This window comes from Coregonus clupeaformis, chromosome 7 (genome assembly GCF_020615455.1).
Source record: "Coregonus clupeaformis isolate EN_2021a chromosome 7, ASM2061545v1, whole genome shotgun sequence".
Taxonomy (NCBI): Eukaryota; Metazoa; Chordata; class Actinopteri; order Salmoniformes; family Salmonidae; genus Coregonus; species Coregonus clupeaformis.
Window position 1 is genome coordinate 68,740,344 of NC_059198.1, and position 21,216 is coordinate 68,761,559.

Below are 21,216 nucleotides of genomic sequence, written 5' to 3' on the forward strand. Positions count from 1 at the left end.
AGCGTCAATACAGGATTAAGGTTGAAGCTCGTCAGATGTAGCAGGGCTTGAAAACTATTACGGACTGCAAAGGGAAACCCAGCCGCGAGCTGCCCAGTGATGTGAGCCTACCAGATGAGCTAAACGCCTTTTATCCTCGCTTCAAGGCAAGCAACACTGAAGCATGCATGAGAACACCAGCTGTTCCAGACTACTGTGTGATAACGCTCTCGTAGCCGATGTGAGCAAGACCTTTAAACAGGTCAACATTCACAAAGCTGCGGGGCCAGATGGATTACCAGGACGTGTACTCAAAGCATGCTAAGACCAACTGATAAGTGTCTTCACTGACATTTTCAAACTCTCCCTGATCGAGTCTGTAATACCTACATGTTTCAAGCAGACCACCATAGTCCCTGTGCCCAAGGAAGTGAAGGTAACCTGCCTAAATGATTAGCACTCACGTCGGTAGCCATGAAGTGCTTTGAAAGGCTGGTTACGGCTCACATAAACAGCATCGTCCCGGATACCCTAGACCCACTCTAATTCGCATACCGCCCCAACAGATCCACAGGTGACGCAATCTCAATCACACTCCACACTGCCCTTTCCCACCTGGATAAAATGAATACCTATGTGAGAATAATGTTCATTGACTACAGATCAGAGTTCAACACCATAGTGCCCACAAAGCTCATCACTAAGCTAAGGACCCTGGGACTAAACACCTCCCTCTGCAACTGGATTCTCGAATTCCTGATGGCTACCCCAGGTAGTAACACGTCTGCCACACTTATCCTCAACACTGGGGCCCCTTAGGGGTGCATGCTTAGTCCCCTCCTGTACTCCCTGTTCACCTATGACTGCGTGGTCAAACATGACTCCAACACCATCATTACGTTTGCTGACAACACAATAGTGGTAGCCCTGATCACAGACAACGAGACAGCCTATAGGGAGGAGGTCAGAGACCTGGCAGTGTGGTGCCAGGACAACAACCTCTCCCTAAATGTGGACAAAGCTGATTGTGGACTACAGGAAAAGGCAGGCCAAACAGGCCCCCATTAACATCGACTGGGCTGTAGTGGAGCGGGTTGAGAGTTTAATGTACCTTGGTGTCCACATCACCAATGAACTATCATGGTCCAAACACACCAAGACAGTCGTGAAGAGGGCACAACAACACCTTTCCCCCCTCAGGAGACTAAAAATATTTGACATGGGTCCTCAGATCCTCAAAACATTCTACAGCTGCACCATCGAGAGCATCCTGACTGGTTACATCACCGCCTGGTATGGCAACTGCTCGGCATCTGACCGTAAGGCGCTACAGAGGGTAATGCGTACGGCCCAGTACATCACTGGGGCCAAGCTTCCTGCCACCCAGGACCTATATATTAGGTGGTGTCAGAGGAATGTCCAAAAAATGGTCAAAGACTCCAGTCACCCAAGTCGTAGACTGTTCTCTCTGCTACCGCACAGCAAACGGTACCGGAGCGCCAAGTCTAAGACCAAAAGGCTCCTTTACAGCTTCTACCCCGAAGACATAAGACAGCGGAACAGTTAATCAAATGGCCACCCGGACTATTTACATTGACACCCCCACGGTAAACCTGTTGTTTTCGGTGCATGTGACAAATAAAGTTTGCTTTTATTTTATTTAATAGAGGGGGGACTGACAGCAAAGGACCTGGGGCACATCCTTACCTTCCTGAAGTATCGGCCAGAGCGATACAGAAGACTCCTTGTGGTCGCCACATGCCTCACCGGAGAGGAATACACGTGCCAGTGGCAGGAGAGTGGTGGAGAAGGAGAGGGCAGAGGAGAAGAGCGTTGGGCAGCCCTCAGAACACAGAGGGCACAGGAGAGGGCTGCCATGGATGAGACCATCGACGCCATCGCCTCTGTTGGACCCCCCACTGGAACCACTCCTGACAGCTGCATCACCACCACCCGTGCCTCCCAGTGTGCAACACCTGTAGGAGCCGCCGGAGCCCCCAGCTGCAGAAGGAGGCCACGTGCCTGCTCTCCCGGCCACACCATCGCCGGTCCCTCAACCCCACCACTACCAACACCTACCCGCAGGAGTGTGAGTCCGAGGTGCCATGGATGTGTTGTGACTTCTGCCAGCACTGGTTCCACTGCAGGTGTGTACAGTGGGATCCAGAGGTGGCAGTGGAGCTGGATTTTTATGGTGATTTCTGTGACAATATAGAGATGGAGGTCGAGATGTAATTGTTTGTTTTCATATGCAATTATTTATTTGTAAAAAAAAAAAAAAATGCATGTCTAAAATATAATATACATATTCATTCAACCATCTTGTGTATTTCTTCCTTCACTTTCCAAGTGCGTCTCTGCAACACAAACTCCAACACAGTGTTTTCATTGTTTATGTCAAAGCACATAACTGAAATTAAAGTTTTATTTGATGTAAATTATTCATACTCATTCATATTTTTGTATTAATCTGTTATCTACTTTCTCAAAACATAAGATTAATGATGAGACATTATTTGGTTACAACACTGAAATAAACGTATGTGAAGAATCATTTGAACGAGTCCACAGGAGGGCGCACTGGGATTTGAAAAGTTCACTGGCAGGTCCATTTTTTTCAACTGGAAAGCTAGCCAGCTAGTCAACTATCTAGTAAACACTTCTGTGTCTCTTTTTTGAACAAAATTAAATGGAATATATTGTAATTGAACAAAATGGTAAGGTGGCCAATAACTGGGGACCATATGCCGATAATACAGGACATATTTGTTAGCTAAACCGCTTATCAAAAAGCTGATAATAGTAGTATTAAACTGAAATGTCAAACATGCTAATTGCTAACCCGTTAAATAAAATTTTTACAACACCAATCATCCCAAAACATTGACTTCTTGATCACATGATAACAATGTTGAAGGTAATATATTTCTTAAACGCTGTTGAATATGTCGGTAATACGGGGTTCCACACTAGCAAAATAAGTGAGCCAGAAATATGGCAAGTTAAAACCGGGAGGAGAGAATTTAGTTGCTGCTGGCTAGCTAATGTTCACTAAATATCATTTCCACATGTAATGGATCAAACTTGATTTTTATTCTACACTGAACAAAAATATAAATGCAACATGCAACAATATCAAAGATTTTACTGAGTTACAGTTCATATAAGGAAATCAGTCAAATGAAATTAATTCATTAGGCCCAATCTATGGATTTCACATGACTGGGAATACAGATATGCATATGTTGGTAACAGATACCATAAAAAAAGGTAGGGGTGTGGATCAGAAAACCAGTCAGCATCTGGTCTGACCACCATTTGCCTCATGCAGCACGAAACATGTCTTTCACAAAGAGTTGATCAGGCTGTTGATTGTGGCCTGTGGAACGTTGTCCCACTCCTCTTCAATGGCTGTGCGAAGTTGCTGGATATTGTCGGGAACTGGAACACACTGTCGTACACGTCGATCCAGAGCATCTCAAACATGCTCAATGTGTGTCTGGTGAGTATACAAGCCATGGATGAACTGGGACATATTCAGCTTCCAGGAATTGTGTACAGATCCTTGAGACATGGGACCATGCATTATTATTCTGATGGCGTCGGATGAATGGAACGTGATGGCGTCGGATGAATGGAACGACAATTGGCTTCAGGATCTTGTCACGATATCTCTGTGCATTCAAATTGTCATCAATAAAATGCAATTGTGTTTGTTGTCCGTAGCTTATGCCTGCCCATACCATAACCCCACTGCCACCATGGGGGCACTCTGTTCAGAACACTGACATCAGCAAACCGCTCACCCACACGACGCCATACAGGCTGTCGTCTGCCATCTGCCCGAAAACAGTTGAAACAAGGAATTCATCCGTGAAGAGGACACTTCTCCAGCGTGCCAGGGGCCATCGAACAGGAGCATTTGCCCACTGAAGTCAGTTACGACGCCGAACAGCAGTCAGGTCAAGACACTGGTGAGGATGACCAGCATGCAGATGAGCTTCCCTGAGACGGTTTCTGAAAGTTTGTGCAGAAATTAATTGGGTGTGCAAACCCACAGTTTCATCAGTTGTTCAGATGGCTGGTCTCAGACGATCCCGCAGGTGAAGAAGCCGGATGTGGAGGTCCTGATCTGGCGTGGTTACACGTGGTCTGCGGTTGTGAGGCCAGTTGGACGTAATGCCAAATTCTCTAAAATGATGTTGGAGGCGGCTTATGGTAGAGAACTTAACATGCAATACTATGGCAACAGCTCTGGTGGACATTCCTGCAGTCAGCATGCCAATTGCACGCTCCCTCAAAATATATTCCTCCACGTGTCATAGAAATGACGATCATGCATTCGGGGCTTTCCGGCAGTCTTCGTGGATTTTGAATGCGGGGAGCATAAATTGTACAATTGTAAACTAACAAAGAATGTACCATGTTTGTGCTGTTACCATGTTGTGCTGCTGCCATGTTGTGTTGCTATCGTGTTGTTGTCATGTGTTGCTTCCATGTTGTATTGTCTTAGGTCTCTCTTTATGTAGTGTTGTGGTGTCTCTCTTGTCATGATGTGTGTTTTGTCCTACAATTTTATGTTTACTCCCAACCCCGCAGGAGGCCTTGTGCTTCTTGGTAGGTCGTTATGAACAAATTCTTAATCACAATAACTGACTTGCCTAGATAAATAAAGGTAAAAAAAATAAAAATAATGATACTGTATATTAGTTCATATACAGCACCAACTACATAAATATCTGTTAAGGTCCATTATCTGCTACCTGGACATTAACTTAACCATTCATAATGAATGCCTAAAGTCCCATGACGCGTGTTCAATCTCAGTGGCAGACCCAATTTTTTTTAATACATTTTTTTTAACCCTATCCCAAACCGTAACACTTGAAGGGATACTTCAGGATTTTGTCAATAAAGCCCTTTCTATATCAAATTCCCCAGAGTCAGATGAACTCGTGGACACTATTGTTATGTCTCTGCGAGCAGTTTGAAGGAAGTTGCTAATTAGCGTTAGCGCAGTTGCTAAGAAGGAAGTTGCTAATTAGCGTTAGCGCAGTTGCTAACTAGCATTAGCATGCTATTAGATACCATAGACTTCCATTCATTGCGCTAACACTTGTTAGCATTGGCTCACGAAACTACCTCTAACTTCCTACATACTGGATGTAAAGATATAAAAATGGTATCCACGAGTTCATCTGACTTTGGGGAAGTAGACAAGGGCCAAAATCCCAAGATATCCCTTTAACTTTGAAATTTGATGTTTGGAGCAACTTCGTCATTTGGAGAAACGTCAGAATCTGAAGCCAAATTGGTAAAACCGTGAGATTTTGTTGCTATTCCCCCTGTTTGTGTGTGTGTGTGTGTGGCGCGTGCGTGAGTGCGCGTGTGTGTCTATGACTAACAGATTAGCTGTATGGCTAGGAGGTGGCTTATAGCCGTGGCTGGGGGTAGGTCTGGTCATGGGGACTTGTTTATTGGAGGAGGGCATTTTCCTCTACACATTCTGACACATTTTGGCTCAGCGTGGTGCAGGTCTCATGCTGTTCTCCCAAATAATTTCTCAGTGCAAATATTTAGGCCCATTAAAAGGTGTGACACCCCCTCTCTCTGCCTCTCCAGTCCCCTCTCTCCCCGTCCACACCCCAACGCCCTGTGACCAGATGGTATGGCCAACCATTAGGATGCTGTTTAGCTAATTACCAGGGCTTTCTCCATCCTGAACAGGGCATCGCCCCGCTCCTCCACCCCAGACACCCTCACCCCTATCTGGGCGCCTGGGGGTGAAAGGTGAGGGTGACGAGGCTGGATGCTGAGCCAAGGAGGGGAATACAGATAATATCAACAGGGCACAATGGGTAGCTGAGCTCCGTCGGCATAGGGATTGGCTGGTTGGGGACCTGTTTGACATTAGGCCAGGAAGTAAAGCTGCAGTGACCATCTCTCTGTATGACCTGTCATTTACATCCACACCATACAGACTCACACAAAAGAGATAGATCATTAGACAGGATAGATACGCTATACATACAAAAGTATGTGGATACCCCTTCAAATTAGTGGATTCGGCTAGTTCAGCCACACCCGTAGCTGACAGGTGTATAAAATCGAGCACACAGTCATGCAATCTCCATAGACAAACATTGGCAGTAGAATGGCCGTACTGAAGAGCTCAATGACTTTCAACGTGGCACCGTCATAGGATGCCACTTTTCCAACAAGTCAGTTTCTGCCCTGCTAGAGCTGCCCCGGTCAACTGTATGTGCTGTTATTGTGAAGTGGAAACGTCTAGGAGCAACAACGGCTCAGCCGCGAAGTGGTAGGCCACACAAGCTCACAGAACGGGACCACTGGTTGCAACACTCACTACCGAGTTCCAAACTGCCTTTAACATCAGTACAAAAACCGTTCGTCGGGAGCTTCATGAAATGGGTTTCCATGGCCGAGCAGCCGCACACAAGCCTAAAATCACTATGCGCAATGTCAAGCGTCGGCTGGAATGGTGTAAAGCTCGCTTCATTGGATTCTGGAGCAGTGGAAACGCGTTCTCTAGAGAGATTAATTACGCCTCACCATCTGGCAGTCCGAAGGACAAATCTGGGTTTGGCGGATGCCAGGAGAACGCTACCTGCCCCAATGCATAGTGCCACGTTTGGTGGAGGAAGGGGCTGTATGGTCTGGGGCTGTTTTTCATGGTTCAGTCTAGGCCCCTTAGTTCCAGTGAAGGGAAATCTTAACGCTATAGCATACAATGACATTCTAGATGATTCTTTGCTTCCAACTTTGTGGCAACAGTTTGGGGAAGGCTCTTTCCTATTTCAGTATGACAATGTCCCCTTGCACAAAGTGAGGTCCATACAGAAATAGTTTGTCGAGATCGGTGTGGAAGAACTTGACTGGCCTGCACAGAGCCCTGATCTCAACCCCATCGAACACCTTTGGGATGAATTGGAACACCAACTGCGAGCCAGGCCTAATCGCCCAACCTCTGTGCCCGACCTTACCAATGCTCTTGTGGCTAAATGGCTGAAGTCCCCGCAGCAATGTTCCGACATCTAGTGGAAAGCCTTCCCCGAAGAGTGGAGGCTGTTATAGCAGCAAAGGGGGACCAACTCCATATTAATGCCCATGATTTTGGAATGAGATGTTCGACGAGCAGGTGTCCACATACTTTTGGTCATATAGTGTAGATAATTCCCAGAGCAGTGGAGGACAAGCTGTGCTTAGAGTTGAAGAGACACACATACACACACTCTCGCACGCACACATGCACGAACGCACGCACGCACGCACGCATTCACACACATACACACCATCATGTGCTCAGTGATGGGGAACTCCACATAGGGCTGTCAAAATGATGACACTAGACACAGTGACGCCAACAATGCTGACATTTCGCACTGTAGTCAACAATCAAGTCACTGTTCATTAACTGTATTGAGCTCTAGCTGGTGGTGGAAACACACACACACACACACACACACACATATACACACAAAGACCCCCCCGCCCCACCACACACATACACACACTTGCTCCCAGCTATATTCACTGAGGACATGACCCTGTCTTGGGGACAGACACCCCCCCCGACCCACCCCTCACCCTCATGAGAGACCGCTCTCATTTAAAACCAGGCCAGGAGGGTTGCACTGATTTGAAGCCGAATTTATGCATGTCCTAATGAACGTGCCATTTAGCATATATTTACATGTTATGCATGATGCTGAATTAGCATGCAGAACACTAAGCTTAGATTAAATAAAGTTGAGTAATTACACACAATCAATCATGTAAAGATATATTGCAGGTGACCTATGCAGCTTAGCTTGAAAAACACTTATCCAGGATGCTCCCAACGTTCATTAAAATGTTACACACTCCTGTTATTTACAAACTGGTGGAGCAGAGCAGCGCACATCACTGTAGGCTATCTTTCTGTGAGAAACTTGAAAATTGTTCTGTGGTTTGTGTTCGAAATTGCTCGCTGGCAAGATGTTAAATATCTATCAAGGGCAATTTTCAATTTCCCATCTCACACTGTCAAAGGCAGCTCACCACGTTGACCTTGTGTGTGTATGTGTGTGTGTTTCGTGTGTGTGCATGCATGTGTGTATGCGTACGTGGTGAGTGTATTCCCTCAAATGAATTCCCTGGAGAGCATGGTACGTGTAGACACCAGATGATGAGATTGTCAGCGCCACTAAGCCGATGCGACCATCATTACTAACCCGAATGGAGACATCACCTGACTGACTGAAAACGCTTACTTCTGCAGGTTACATTTACATTTACATTTACGTCATTTAGCAGACGCTCTTATCCAGAGCGACTTACAAATAGGTGCATTCACCCTATAGCCAGTGGGATAACCACTTTACAATATTTTTTTTCTATTTCTTTTTTTTTGTTTATTATAATAAAAAAATATGTAATATTTTTATTTTTATTTTTTTTATTTTTTAGGGGGGGGGGTGGGGTAGAAGGATTACTTTATCCTATCCCAGTTATTCCTTAAAGAGGTGGGGTTTCAAATGTCTCCGGAAGGTGGTGAGTGACTCCGCTGTCCTGGCGTCGTGAGGGAGCTTGTTCCACCATTGGGGTGCCAGAGCAGCGAACAGTTTTGACTGGGCTGAGCGGGAACTATGCTTCCGCAGAGGAAGGGGAGCCAGCAGGCCAGAGGTGGATGAACGCAATGCCCTCGTTTGGATGTAGGGACTGATCAGAGCCTGAAGGTACAGAGGTGCCGATCCCCTCACAGCTCCATAGGCAAGCACCATGGTCTTGTAACAGATGCGAGCTTCAACTGGAAGCCAGTGGAGTGTGCGGAGGAGCGGGGTGACGTGAGAGACGGCAGACGGGCTGCGGCATTCTGGATGAGTTGTAGGGGTTTAATGGCACAGGCAGGGAGCCCAGCCAACAGCGAGTTGCAGTAATCCAGACGGGAGATGACAAGTGCCTGGATTAGGACCTGTGCCGCTTCCTGTGTAAGGCAGGGTCGTACTCTCCGAATGTTGTAGAGCATGAACCTGCAGGATCGGGTCACCGCCTTGATGTTAGCGGAGAATGACAGGGTGTTGTCCAGGGTCACGCCAAGGCTCTTCGCACTCTGGGAGGAAGACACAATGGAGTTGTCAACCGTGATGGCGATATCATGGAACGGGCAGTCCTTCCCCGGGAGGAAGAGCAGCTCCGTCTTGCCAAGGTTCAGCTTGAGGTGGTGATCCGTCATCCATACTGATATGTCTGCCAGACATGCAGAGATGCGATTCGCCACCTGGTTATCAGAAGGGGGAAAGGAGAAGATTAGTTGTGTATCGTCAGCGTAGCAATGATAGGAGAGGCCATGTGAGGATATGACAGAGCCAAGTGACTTGGTGTATAGGGAGAATAGGAGAGGGCCTAGAACTGAGCCCTGGGGGACACCAGTGGTGAGAGCACGTGGTGCGGAGACAGCTTCTCGCCACGCCACTTGGTAGGAGCGACCGGTCAGGTAGGACGCGATCCAGGAGTGAGCCGCGCCGGAGATGCCCAGCTCGGAGAGGGTGGAGAGGAGGATCTGATGGTTCACAGTATCAAAGGCAGCAGACAGGTCTAGAAGGACAAGAGCAGAGGAGAGAGAGTTAGCTTTAGCAGTGCGGAGAGCCTCCGTGACACAGAGAAGAGCAGTCTCAGTTGAATGACCAGACCTGAAACCTGACTGGTTTGGATCAAGAAGGTCATTCTGAGAGAGATAGCAAGAGAGTTGGCTAAAGACGGCACGCTCAATAGTTTTGGAAAGAAAAGAAAGAAGGGATACTGGTCTGTAGTTGTTGACATCAGTGGGATCGAGTGTTGGTTTTTTTGAGAAGGGGTGCAACTCTCGCTCTCTTGAAGACGGAAGGGACATAGCCAGCGGTCAAGGATGAGTTGATCAGCGAGGTGAGGTAGGGGAGAAGGTCACCGGAGATGGTCTGGAGAAGAGAGGAGGGGATGGGGTCAAGCCGGGCAGGTTGTTGGGCGGCCTGCAGTCACAAGTCGCAAGATTTTATCTGGAGAGAGAGGGAGAAAGAAGTCAAAGCATAGGGTAGGGCAGTGTGAGCAGGACCAGCAGTGTCATTAGACTTAACAAACGAGGATCGGATGTCGTCAACCTTCTTTTCAAAGTGGTTGACAAAGTCATCCACAGAGAGAGAGGAGGGGGGGGATTCAGCAGGGAGGAGAATGTGGCAAAGAGCTTCCTAGGGTTAGAGGCAGATGCTTTGAATTTAGAGTGGTAGAAAGTGGCCTTAGCAGCAGAAACAGATGAAGAAAATGTAGAGAGGAGGGAGTGAAAAGATGCCAGGTCGGCAGGGAGTTTAGTTTTCTTCCATTTCCGCTCCGCTGCCCGGAGCTCTGTTCTGTGAGCTCGCAATGAGTCATCAAGCCACGGAGCTGGAGGGGAGGACCGAGCCGGCCGGGAGGATAGGGGGACACAGAGAGTCAAAGGATGCAGAAAGGGGAGGAGAGGAGGGTTGAGGAGGCAGAATCAGGAGATTGGAGGGAGAAGGATTGAGCAGAGGGAAGAGATGATAGGATGGAAGAGGAGAGAGTAGTGGGAGAGAGAGAGCGAAGGTTGCGGCGGCGCATTACCATCTGTGTAGGGGGCAGAGTGAGTAGTGTTGGAGGAGAGCGAGAGAGAAAAGGATACAAAGTAGTGGTCGGAGACATGGAGGGGAGTTGCAGTGAGATTAGTAGAAGAGCAGCATCTAGTAAAGATGAGGTCAAGCGTATTGCCTGCCTTGTGAGTAGGGGGACGGTGAGAGGGTGAGGTCAAAAGAGGAGAGGAGTGGAAAGAAGGAGGCAGAGAGAAATGAGTCAAATGTAGACGTAGGGAGGTTGAAATCCCCCAAAACTGTGAGGGATGAGCCATCCTCAGGAAAGGAACTTATCAAGGCGTCAAGCTCATTGATGAACTCTCCAAGGGAACCTGGAGGGCGATAGATGACAAGGATATTAAGCTTAAATGGGCTAGTGACTGTGACAGCATGGAATTCAAATGAGGAGATAGACAGATGGGTTAGGGGAAAAATTGAGAATGTCCACTTGGGAGAGATGAGGATTCCTGTGCCACCACCCCTCTGACCAGATGCTCTCGGGGTATGCGAGAACACATGGTCAGACGAGGAGAGAGCAGTAGGAGTAGCAGTGTTTTCAGTGGTAATCCATGTTTCCGTCAGCGCCAGGAAGTCGAGGGACTGGAGGGTAGCATAGGCTGGGATGAAGTCAGCCTTGTTGGCAGCAGAACGGCAGTTCCAGAGGCTGCCTGAGACCTGGAACTCCAGGTGTGGGGTGCGTGCAGGGACCACCAGGTTAGAGAGGCAGCAGCCACGCGGTGTGAGGCGTTTGTGTAGCCTGTGCGGAGAGGAGAGAACAGGGATAGGCAGAGGCATAGTTGACAGGCTGTAGCAAATGGCTACAATAATGCAGAGGAGATCGGAATGAAATGAACTAAACATCTGGGAAAGGAGAGAGTAAAAACCAAAACTCCCAAATATAACTCTCCCAACTTCACCTCAGAAACTATAATTGTTTCACTGAACCACCCGAATAAAACTCTCCCAACTTCCACTTTAGAAATTAGAATTGGGGTGAACTACAGCGGTTCAATGTTTCAAGGAATAGACTCAACTTACTTTATTCAGCTAGCTAACTATGACGCTATAGCTAACTAGCATGCTAGCATCCAATAACACACAGTTTAGCACCAATACTTGGTTACAACAAACTACCAATAGTGTGTTAACACACTAAACAGATAATTTGTGTCCGTGTCTAGTTCCTTTCATAACGCAGCAATAATTAAACGTTGGCTAGCTAGCACAAATATATTGTATTTAGCTGCTACAGTACAGCTAGCTGGTCGTGTTGGCTAGCTAGCAATGGCTGCTGTGTTGACTTTGTTTGAATAACGGCGGCGCTGCGAACAAATGTAGCTGGCTAAAAGGATATTGTATTTAGTTGCTACCGTTGCTAATAGCTACTCGCCAGCAATACAGACTGTTACAATACAGACTGTGGCACACTACTGTCCCTTAAGAGCACTGCTCCACTCATCTGTCAAGCCCTTACTGATAGGTATCACTGGCTCAATAACACTGAGTGACATGTGAATCAGGATGAATCAGAATGATTTATGTTTATTCATGTGGACATGTATAGTAGCTATATGGAGTTAGCCTCAGGTTCATAAACAGTCAATAGACTATCCAGGTGCCACAGTTGATATGAGCTCCATTTCATTCACCGGAGTGGACTGTGTGAGTGAATTTGCATGTTGCATCAGGTTACTAATTGCCAGTGCCTGGGCCGTTTTATGTGCTCATATCTGCAGCACAACGAGTTAGGGTTAGACTTAATAGATTTTCTCCCCTAGCTCAGCTCAAAAAAAAAGAAAGATTACAGTTGGTTATAGGGCTCGTTGACATCATTGACATTTTAAATGGTAAAATCTAATGTGGGTGTACTCTGTAACTTTGGAGTGTTGTAGTGCGTTGCTAAAACTCATTTTATTCAGCCAGGAGTTCTGTTCGGCATTATAAAGATAATACGGAGCATCGGGGACAACTGCCACGCTTTATTAAGACTTTTGTAAACAGTAAATAGTGGCAAAATACATACAGCTATTACAAAACGCTTACACAATACACATTCATTCAGCCATCCATCAATTAGTCAATGCCAGATGAGGCAACAATTAGGGAAAGTGACAAATGTGGGTTCTTCTACTTTGCTCTCCTCCTGTGTACACCCCCCCTTATAGTGCTCTTTGTCTCCAGCACACCAGCACGTCTCCCAGGTGTCTGTGGCGTGTGTGTGTGTGTGTGTGTGTGTGTGTGTGTGTGTGTGTGTGTGTGTGTGTGTGTGTGTGTGTTTATCCCTGTATAAGGTGGTGTGAAGCTGAGCTGAGGTCCCATCTGTAGTAGCCTCCTGAGCCTCTGGAGTGAGCCCACAAAGGCTTCTAATTATCCCTGACCTTCTGGCTCCTCTCTCTGCCTCTCACTCCCAGGCCCCCGCTACTCCACTACTCAGGTCCCCTTCCTTTGCCTGGCTGTGCCTGGCTGTTTGTCCCTGATCAGCCCGTAAAAATAACCCCACACTTGGCTCCATCCCTTAATTGGTGACATTTCACAGAGACAAAGTCTCTATGTTTGGCACATGACGTTTCCTTCAAGATCAGTCAAGGAGAGGGGCTGTTCTGGCTGGATGAATGCACCTGTATGGCAGACAGGGTGGGGTTTGGACCAGGAAGGCTGTGTCCGAAATCGAGCCCTATTCCCTATATAGTGCACTATTTTTGACCAGAACCATATGGTCCCTGGTCAACCCTGGTTAAAAGTAGTGCACGGGAATAGGCTGCAATTTGGGACTCAGACGAGGTGTTTTGTATCAAATTATCTTGATGGTGGCTCATTGTTATTTATTTATTTTTTTTATTTTTTTTTAAGGGGTAGATCAGCTTTAATATTGCAGATAGATTGTAACTTCCATCAATGTAATTGTCTGCATCACTTCCAATCCCCCATATGTTCGTTTTTTCTCACAAACACATGACATGCTTATCCAAGATGGCGTAGTAGTGCAGTTCTGTTTTTGTCGTGTGTCTGTAAATAGCCTGTAAATACCCTGTTTTTTTTATTTATATTTTTCGTACATATTTCCCTATCAGACTTTTCATCCTTCTACAAAATATACTTTCCTGCAACCCGCCTCACTCAATGTGGAACGGATTCTATTATTGACTTACCTTTTATCTAGAATCTCCAGTTGAAACTAGCTAGCCAGCTAACTAGCTACTTGCTATCAGCTACCGTTAGCGGTTTTTCACCATTGTCCGTGGCCTGCACCACTCACCAGCCAGCTCTAGTCTGGACTATTATTCGGCCAGTCTGCACAGCGCGTTATCGACCCAGAACATATCAGTTTTTCTGCCGGAATCACTGAATCACTGGACCTTTAACTCCGGATTCATCGCTACCAGCTAGCTGCAACAAAATGGACGCTGTGGTCTGGCTAATCATCCTGAGCTAGGCCCATCTCCCGGCTATCTACCTCTCTGTCAACCGGATGGGACCACCTAGTGTTGACACGGAGCCCCGCCGATCCTACACGACTGGTCTGCCGACGAAATCGTCTGATGTGGTTACGACGTCGACCACGAAGATTCCATCTGCTAGCCCCGGCCCGCTAGCACACGCTAGCCGTGGCCTCTTACTCGCTAGTGCTTTAGCAGCCTCCGAACTATCCTATTGCTGTTCACCGGACCTTATGATAACTCAGCTATACAGCTGATGTCTGCTGGCCTGTTCCTTTTTTACGGTACTACATCCTGTTTATGTTTAGCCTCAGCCCAAACATGGTTAGCTTATTGTTGTTTCGGTTATTTCTAATTGTACTATTTCACTGTAGATCCCCCAGCCCAGCTAAACCTGCCTTAGATAGCTCCTTTGTCCCACCCCCATACACGCGGAGACCGACTCAATTGGTGCCTCCAGTGATGCTATCTCTTTCATTGTTACCCAACGCTTAGGTTTACCTCCACTTTACTCATATCCTTCCATATCCTTGTCTCTACATAATGCCCTGAATCTTTTCTACAACACCCGGAAATCTGCCCCCCTTTATTCTATGTACCCAACGCACTAGAAGACCAGTTCTTAAAGCCTTTAGCCGTATCCTTATTCTAGTCCTCCTCTGTTCCTCTGGTGATGTAGAGGCTAACCCAGGCCCTGCAGCCCTCAGTATCACTCCTACTCCCCAGGCGCTATCATTTGCTGACTTCTGTAATCGCAAAAGTCTTGGTTTCTTGCACGTAAATATCAGAAGTCTACTTCCTAAGTTTGAGTTATTCACTGCGTTAGCACACTCCGCCAACCCTGATGTTCTAGCAGTGTCTGAATCCTGGCTCAGGAAGGCCACCAAAAATTCTGAAATTTCCATCCCCAACTATAACATTTTCCGTCTAGATAGAACTGCCAAAGGGGGTGGAGTTGCAATCTACTGTAGAGATAGCCTGCAGAGCTCTATCATACTATCCAGGTCTGTGCCCAAACAGTTTGAGCTTCTACTTCTAAAAATCCACCTTTCCAGAAATAAGTCTCTCACTGTTGCCGCTTGCTACAGACCGCCCTCAGCCCCCAGCTGTGCCCTGGACACCATATGTGAATTGATTGCCCCCCATTTATCCTCAGAGTTCGTACTGCTTGGTGACCTAAATTGGGATATGCTTAATACCCCGGCCATACTACAATCCAAACTAGATGCCCTCAATCTCACGCAAATTATCAACGAACCTACCAGGTACAACCCTAAATCCGTAAACATTGGTACCCTCATAGATATCATCCTGACTAACATACCCTCTAAATACACTTCAGCTGTCTTCAGCCAGGATCTCAGCGATCACTGCCTTATTGCCTGCGTCCGTAACGGGTCCGCGGTCAAACGACCACCCCTCATCACTGTCAAACGCTCCCTAAAACACTTTAGTGAGCAGGCCTTCCTAATTGACCTGGCCCAGGTATCCTGGATGGATATAGATCTCTTTCCGTCAGTAGAGGATGCCTGGTTTTCCTTAAAAGTAATTTCCTATCAATCTTAAATAAACATGCCCCATTCAAAAAATACAGAACTAAGAACCGATATAGCCCCTGGTTCTCCTCAGACTTGACTGCCCTTGACCAGCACAAAAACATCCTGTGGCGTACTGCATTAGCATCAAATAGCCCCCGCGATATGCAACTTTTCAGGGAAGTTAGGAACCAATATACACAAGCAGTCAGGAAAGCAAAGGCTAACTTTTTCAAACAGAAATTTGCATCCTGTAGCACTAACTCCAAAACGTTTTGGGACACTGTAAAGTCCATGGAGAATAAGAGCACTTCCTCCCAGTTGCCCACTGCACTGAGGCTAGGAAACACTATCACCACCGATAAATCTACAATAATCGAGAATTTCAACAAGCATTTTGCTACGGCTGGCCATGCTTTCCATCTGGCTACCACTACCCCCGGCCACCAACTCTGCACCCTCCGCTGCAACTTGCCCATGCCCCCCCGCTTCTCCTTCACACAAATTCAGACAGCTGATGTTCTGAAAGAGCTGCAAAATCTGGACCCCTACAAATCAGCTGGGCTAGACAATCTGGACCCTTTCTTTCTAAAACTAGCCGCCGAAATTGTCGCAACCCCTATTACTAGTCTGTTCAACCTCTCTTTCATAACGTCTGAGATCCCCAGACATTGGAAAGCTGCCACGGTCATCCCCCTCTTCAAAGGGGGTGACACTCTAGATCCAAACTGCTACAGACCTATATCCATCCTGCCCTGCCTTTCGAAAGTATTTGAAAGCCAAGTTAACAAACAGATCACCGACCATTTCGAATACCACCGTACCTTCTCCGCTATGCAATCCGGTTTCCGAGCTGGTCATGGGTGCACTTCAGCCACGCTCAAGGTCCTAAACGATATTATAACCGCGATTGATAATAGACAGTACTGTGCAGCCGTCTTCATCGACCTGGCCAAGGCTTTCGACTCTGTCAACCACCGCATTCTTATTGGCAGACTAAATAGCCTTGGTTTCTCAAATGACTGCCTCGCCTGGTTCACCAACTACTTCTCAGATAGAGTTCAGTGTGTCAAATCGGAGGGCCTGTTGTCTGGACCTATGGCAGTCTCTATGGGGGTGCCACAGGGTTCAATTCTTGGGCCGACACTTTTCTCTGTGTATATCAATGATGTCGCTCTTGCTGCTGGTGACTCTCAGATCCACCTCTACGCAGACGACACCATTTTGTATACATCTGGCCCTTCATTGGACACTGTGTTAACAAACCTCCAAACGAGCTTCAATGCCATACAACACTCCTTCAGTAGCCTCCAACTGCTCTTAAACACTAGTAAAACTAAATGCATGCTTTTCAATCGAACGCTGCTGGCACCCGCCCACCCGACTAGAATCACCACTCGACGGGTCTGACCTAGAATATTTGGACAACTACAAATACCTAGGTGTCTGGTTAGACTGTAAACTCTCCTTCCAGACTCACATAAAGAATCTCCAATCCAAAGTTAAATCTAGAATCGGCTTCCTATTTCGCAACAAAGCCTCCTTCACTCATGCTGCCAAACATGCCCTCGTAAAACTGACTATCCTACCGATCCTTGACTTCGGCGATGTCATTTACAAAATAGCCTCCAACACTCTACTCAGCAAATTGGATGTAGTCTATCACAGTGCCATCCGTTTTGTCTCCAAAGCCCCATACACTACCCACCACTGTGACCTGTACGCTCTTGTTGGCTGGTCCTCACTACATGTTCGTCAGTCAAACCCACTGGCTCCAGGCCATCTATAAATCACTGCTAGGCAAATCCCCGCCTTATCTTAGCTCATTGGTCACCATAGCAGCACCCACCCGTAGTCTGCGCTCCAGCAGGTATATCTCACTGGTCATTCCCAAAGCCAACACCTCCTTTGGCCGCCATTCCTTCCAGTTCTCTGCTGCCAATGACTGGAACGAATTGCAAAAATCTCTGATGCTGGAGACTCTTATCTCCCTCACTAACTTTAACCCTCCCGTTGTCCTAGGGTCAAAATGACCCGCCACTGTGTTGAACCAATTTTATTTAATTTTTATATTTTTTGGATCATTTGTGAGAAGGAGGCAGTGATACTTTCTTTAAAGTCTCACTGCCTCCTTCTCACAAATGATCCCAAAAATATAAAAATTAAATAAAGTTGGTTCAACACAGTGGCGGGTCATTTTGACCCTAGGACAACGGGAGGGTTAAGCATCAGTTGTCAGAGCACCTTACCGATCACTGCACCTGTACACAGCCCATCTGAAATTAGCCCACCCAACTACCTCATCCCTATATTGTTATTTATTTTGCTCTTTTGCACACCAGTATCTCTATTTGCACATAATCTCTTGCACATCTAGCATTCCAGTGTTAATACTATTGTAATTATTTTTGCACTATAGCCTATTTATTGCCTTACCTCCATAACTTGCTACATTTGCACACACTGTATATATATTTTCTGTTGTATTTTTGACTTTATGTTTTTTTTTTAACCCATATGTAACTCTGTGTTGTTTTTATCACACTGCTTTGCTTTATCTTGGCCAGGTCGCAGTTGTAAATGAGAACTTGTTCTCAACTGGCTTACCTGGTTAAATAAAGGTGAAATAAAAATAAATAAATAAATTGTATGATTTTTAAGTAATTAATTTGCATTTTATAGCATGACATAAATATTTGATACATCAGAAAAGCAGAACTTAATATTTGGTGCAGAAACCTTTGTTTGCAATTACAGAGATCATACGTTTCCTGTAGGTCTTGACCAGGTTTGCACACACTGCAGCAGGGATTTTGGCCCACTCCTCCATACAGACATTCTCCAGATCCTTCAGGTTTCGGGGCTGTCGCTGGGCAATACGGCCTTTCAGCTCCCTCCAAAGATTTTCTATTGGGTTCAGGTCTGGAGACTGGCTAGGCCACTCCAGGACCTTGAGATGCTTCTTACGGAGCCACTCCTTAGTTGCCCTGGCTGTGTGTTTCGGGTCATTGTCATGCTGGAAGACCCAGCCACGACCCATCTTCAATGTTCTTACTGAAGGAAGGAGGTTGTTGGCCAAGATCTCACGATACATGGCCCCATCCATCCTCCCCTCAATACGGTGCAGTCGTCCTGTCCCCTTTGCAGAAAAGCATCCCCAAAGAATGATGTTTCCACCTCCATGCTTCACGGTTGGGATGGTGTTCTTGGGGTTGTACTCATCCTTCTTCTTCCTCCAAACACGGCGAGTGGAGTTTAGACCAAAAGCTCTATTTTTGTCTCATCAGACCACATGACCTTCTCCCCATTCCTCCTCCGGATCATCCAGATGGTCATTGGCAAACTTCAGACGGGCCTGGACATGCGCTGGCTTGAGCAGGGGGGACCTTGCGTGCGCTGCAGGATTTTAATCCATGATGGCGTAGTGTGTTACTAATGGTTTTCTTTGAGACTGTGGTCCCAGCTCTCTTCAAGTCATTGACCAGGTCCTGCCGTGTAGTCCTGGGCTGATCCCTCACCTTCCTCATGATCATTGATGCCCCACGAGGTGAGATCTTGCATGGAGCCCCAGACCGAGGGTGATTGACCGTCATCTTGAACTTCTTCCATTTTCTAATAATTGCGCCAACAGTTGTTGCCTTCTCACCAAGCTGCTTGCCTATTGTCGTGTAGCCCATCCCAGCCTTGTGCAGGTCTACAATTTTATCCCTGATGTCCTTACACAGCTCTCTGGTCTTGGCCATTGTGGAGAGGTTGGAGTCTGTTTGATTGAGTGTGTGGACAGGTGTCTTTTATACAGGTAATGAGTTCAAACAGGTGCAGTTAATACAGGTAATGAGTGGAGAACAAAGAAAAACTAACAGGTCTGTGAGAGCCGGAATTCTTACTGGTTGGTAGGTGATCAAATACTTATGTCATGCAATAAAATGCAAATTAATTACTTAAAAATCATACAATGTGATTTTCTGGATTTTTGTTTTAGATTCCGTCTCTCACAGTTGAAGTGTACCTATGATAAAAATTACAGACCTCTACATGCTTTGTAAGTAGGAAAACCTGCAAAATCGGCAGTGTATCAAATACTTGTTCTCCCCACTGTGGGATGGAAGGGGCAATGTATCGCGAGATCTTGGCCAACAACCTCCTTCCCTCAGTAAGAGCATTGAAGATGGGTCGTGGCTGGGTCTTCCAGCATGACAACGACCCGAAACACACAGCCAGGGCAACTAAGGAGTGGCTCCGTAAGAACCATCTCAAGGTCCTGGAGTGGCCTAGCCAGTCTCCAGACCTGAACCCAATAGAAAATCTTTGGAGGGAGCTGAAAGTCCCTATTGCCCAGCGACAGCCCCGAAACCTGAAGGATCTGGAGAAGGTCTGTATGGAGGAGTGGGCCAAAATCCCTGCTGCAGTGTGTGCAAACCTGGTCAAGACCTACAGGAAACGTATGATCTCTGTAATTGCAAACAAAGGTTTCTGTACCAAATATTAAGTTCTGCTTTTCTGATGTATCAAATACTTATGTCATGCAATAAAATGCAAATTAATTACTTAAAAATCAGACAATGTGATTTTCTGGATTTTTGTTTTAGATTCCGTCTCTCACAGTTGAAGTGTACCTATAATAAAAATGACAGACCTCTACATGCTTTGTAAGTAGGAAAACCTGCAAAATCGGCAGTGTATCAAATACTTGTTCTCCCCACTGATATATATATATATATATATATATATATATATATATATATATATATATATATATATATATATATATATATATATATATAGCTCTGGAAAAAAATTAAGAGACCACTGCAAATTGTTCTTAAATCAGCATCTCTACATGTATGACAGCCATTCCATTCCAGTGTCTGTTGAATTCCAATACAGGCACACCTCATTCTACTGAATTAGGTACTGATTAGGTGATCACAAGAACCAAATCTTATTTAACGAGGAAAAGTATCAAATCCACTGCTGTGGTCATCACTATCCTCTTGCAATAGGACCAGCTGAATGGCAGAAACAGTGCTAATAGTACCTCAAAAGTAATATTAATCACAATATAACTATTGACCATGCCAAAATAGTTGAAAAGGAAAGTTTTGAGTGAGCAAAAGAAGGGCTTTACTGGCAGGGGGATACAGTGAGCGTCAGGTTGCTTCCATCCTTAACATTTCAAAGATGGCAGTTCATAAGAACAAGGTCAAGCAGCAGACATTGGGGACAACAAAGCTACAGACCGGCAGAGGGCGAAAACGACTCTCTACTGACCGGGATGACCGCCAACTCATTCAAATGTCACTCAACAACCGTAGGATGACATCAAGTGACCTACAAAAAGAAGTACACGGCGAGGATGGTTCGAAACAGGCTCCTAGGGGCAGGGCTGAAGTCGTGCAAAGCTAGAAAAAAGCCTTTCATCAATGAGAAGCAAAGAAGAGCCAGGCTGAGGTTTGCAAAATACCATTAGGATTGGGCTGTAGAGGACTGGAGTGAGGTCATCTTCTCTGATGAGTCCAATTTTCAGCTTTGCCCAACACCTGGTTGTCTAATGGTTAGACGGAGACCTGGAGAAGCCTACAAGCCACAATGTCTCACACCCACTGTGAAATTTGGTGGAGGATCGGTGATGATCTGGGGGTGCTT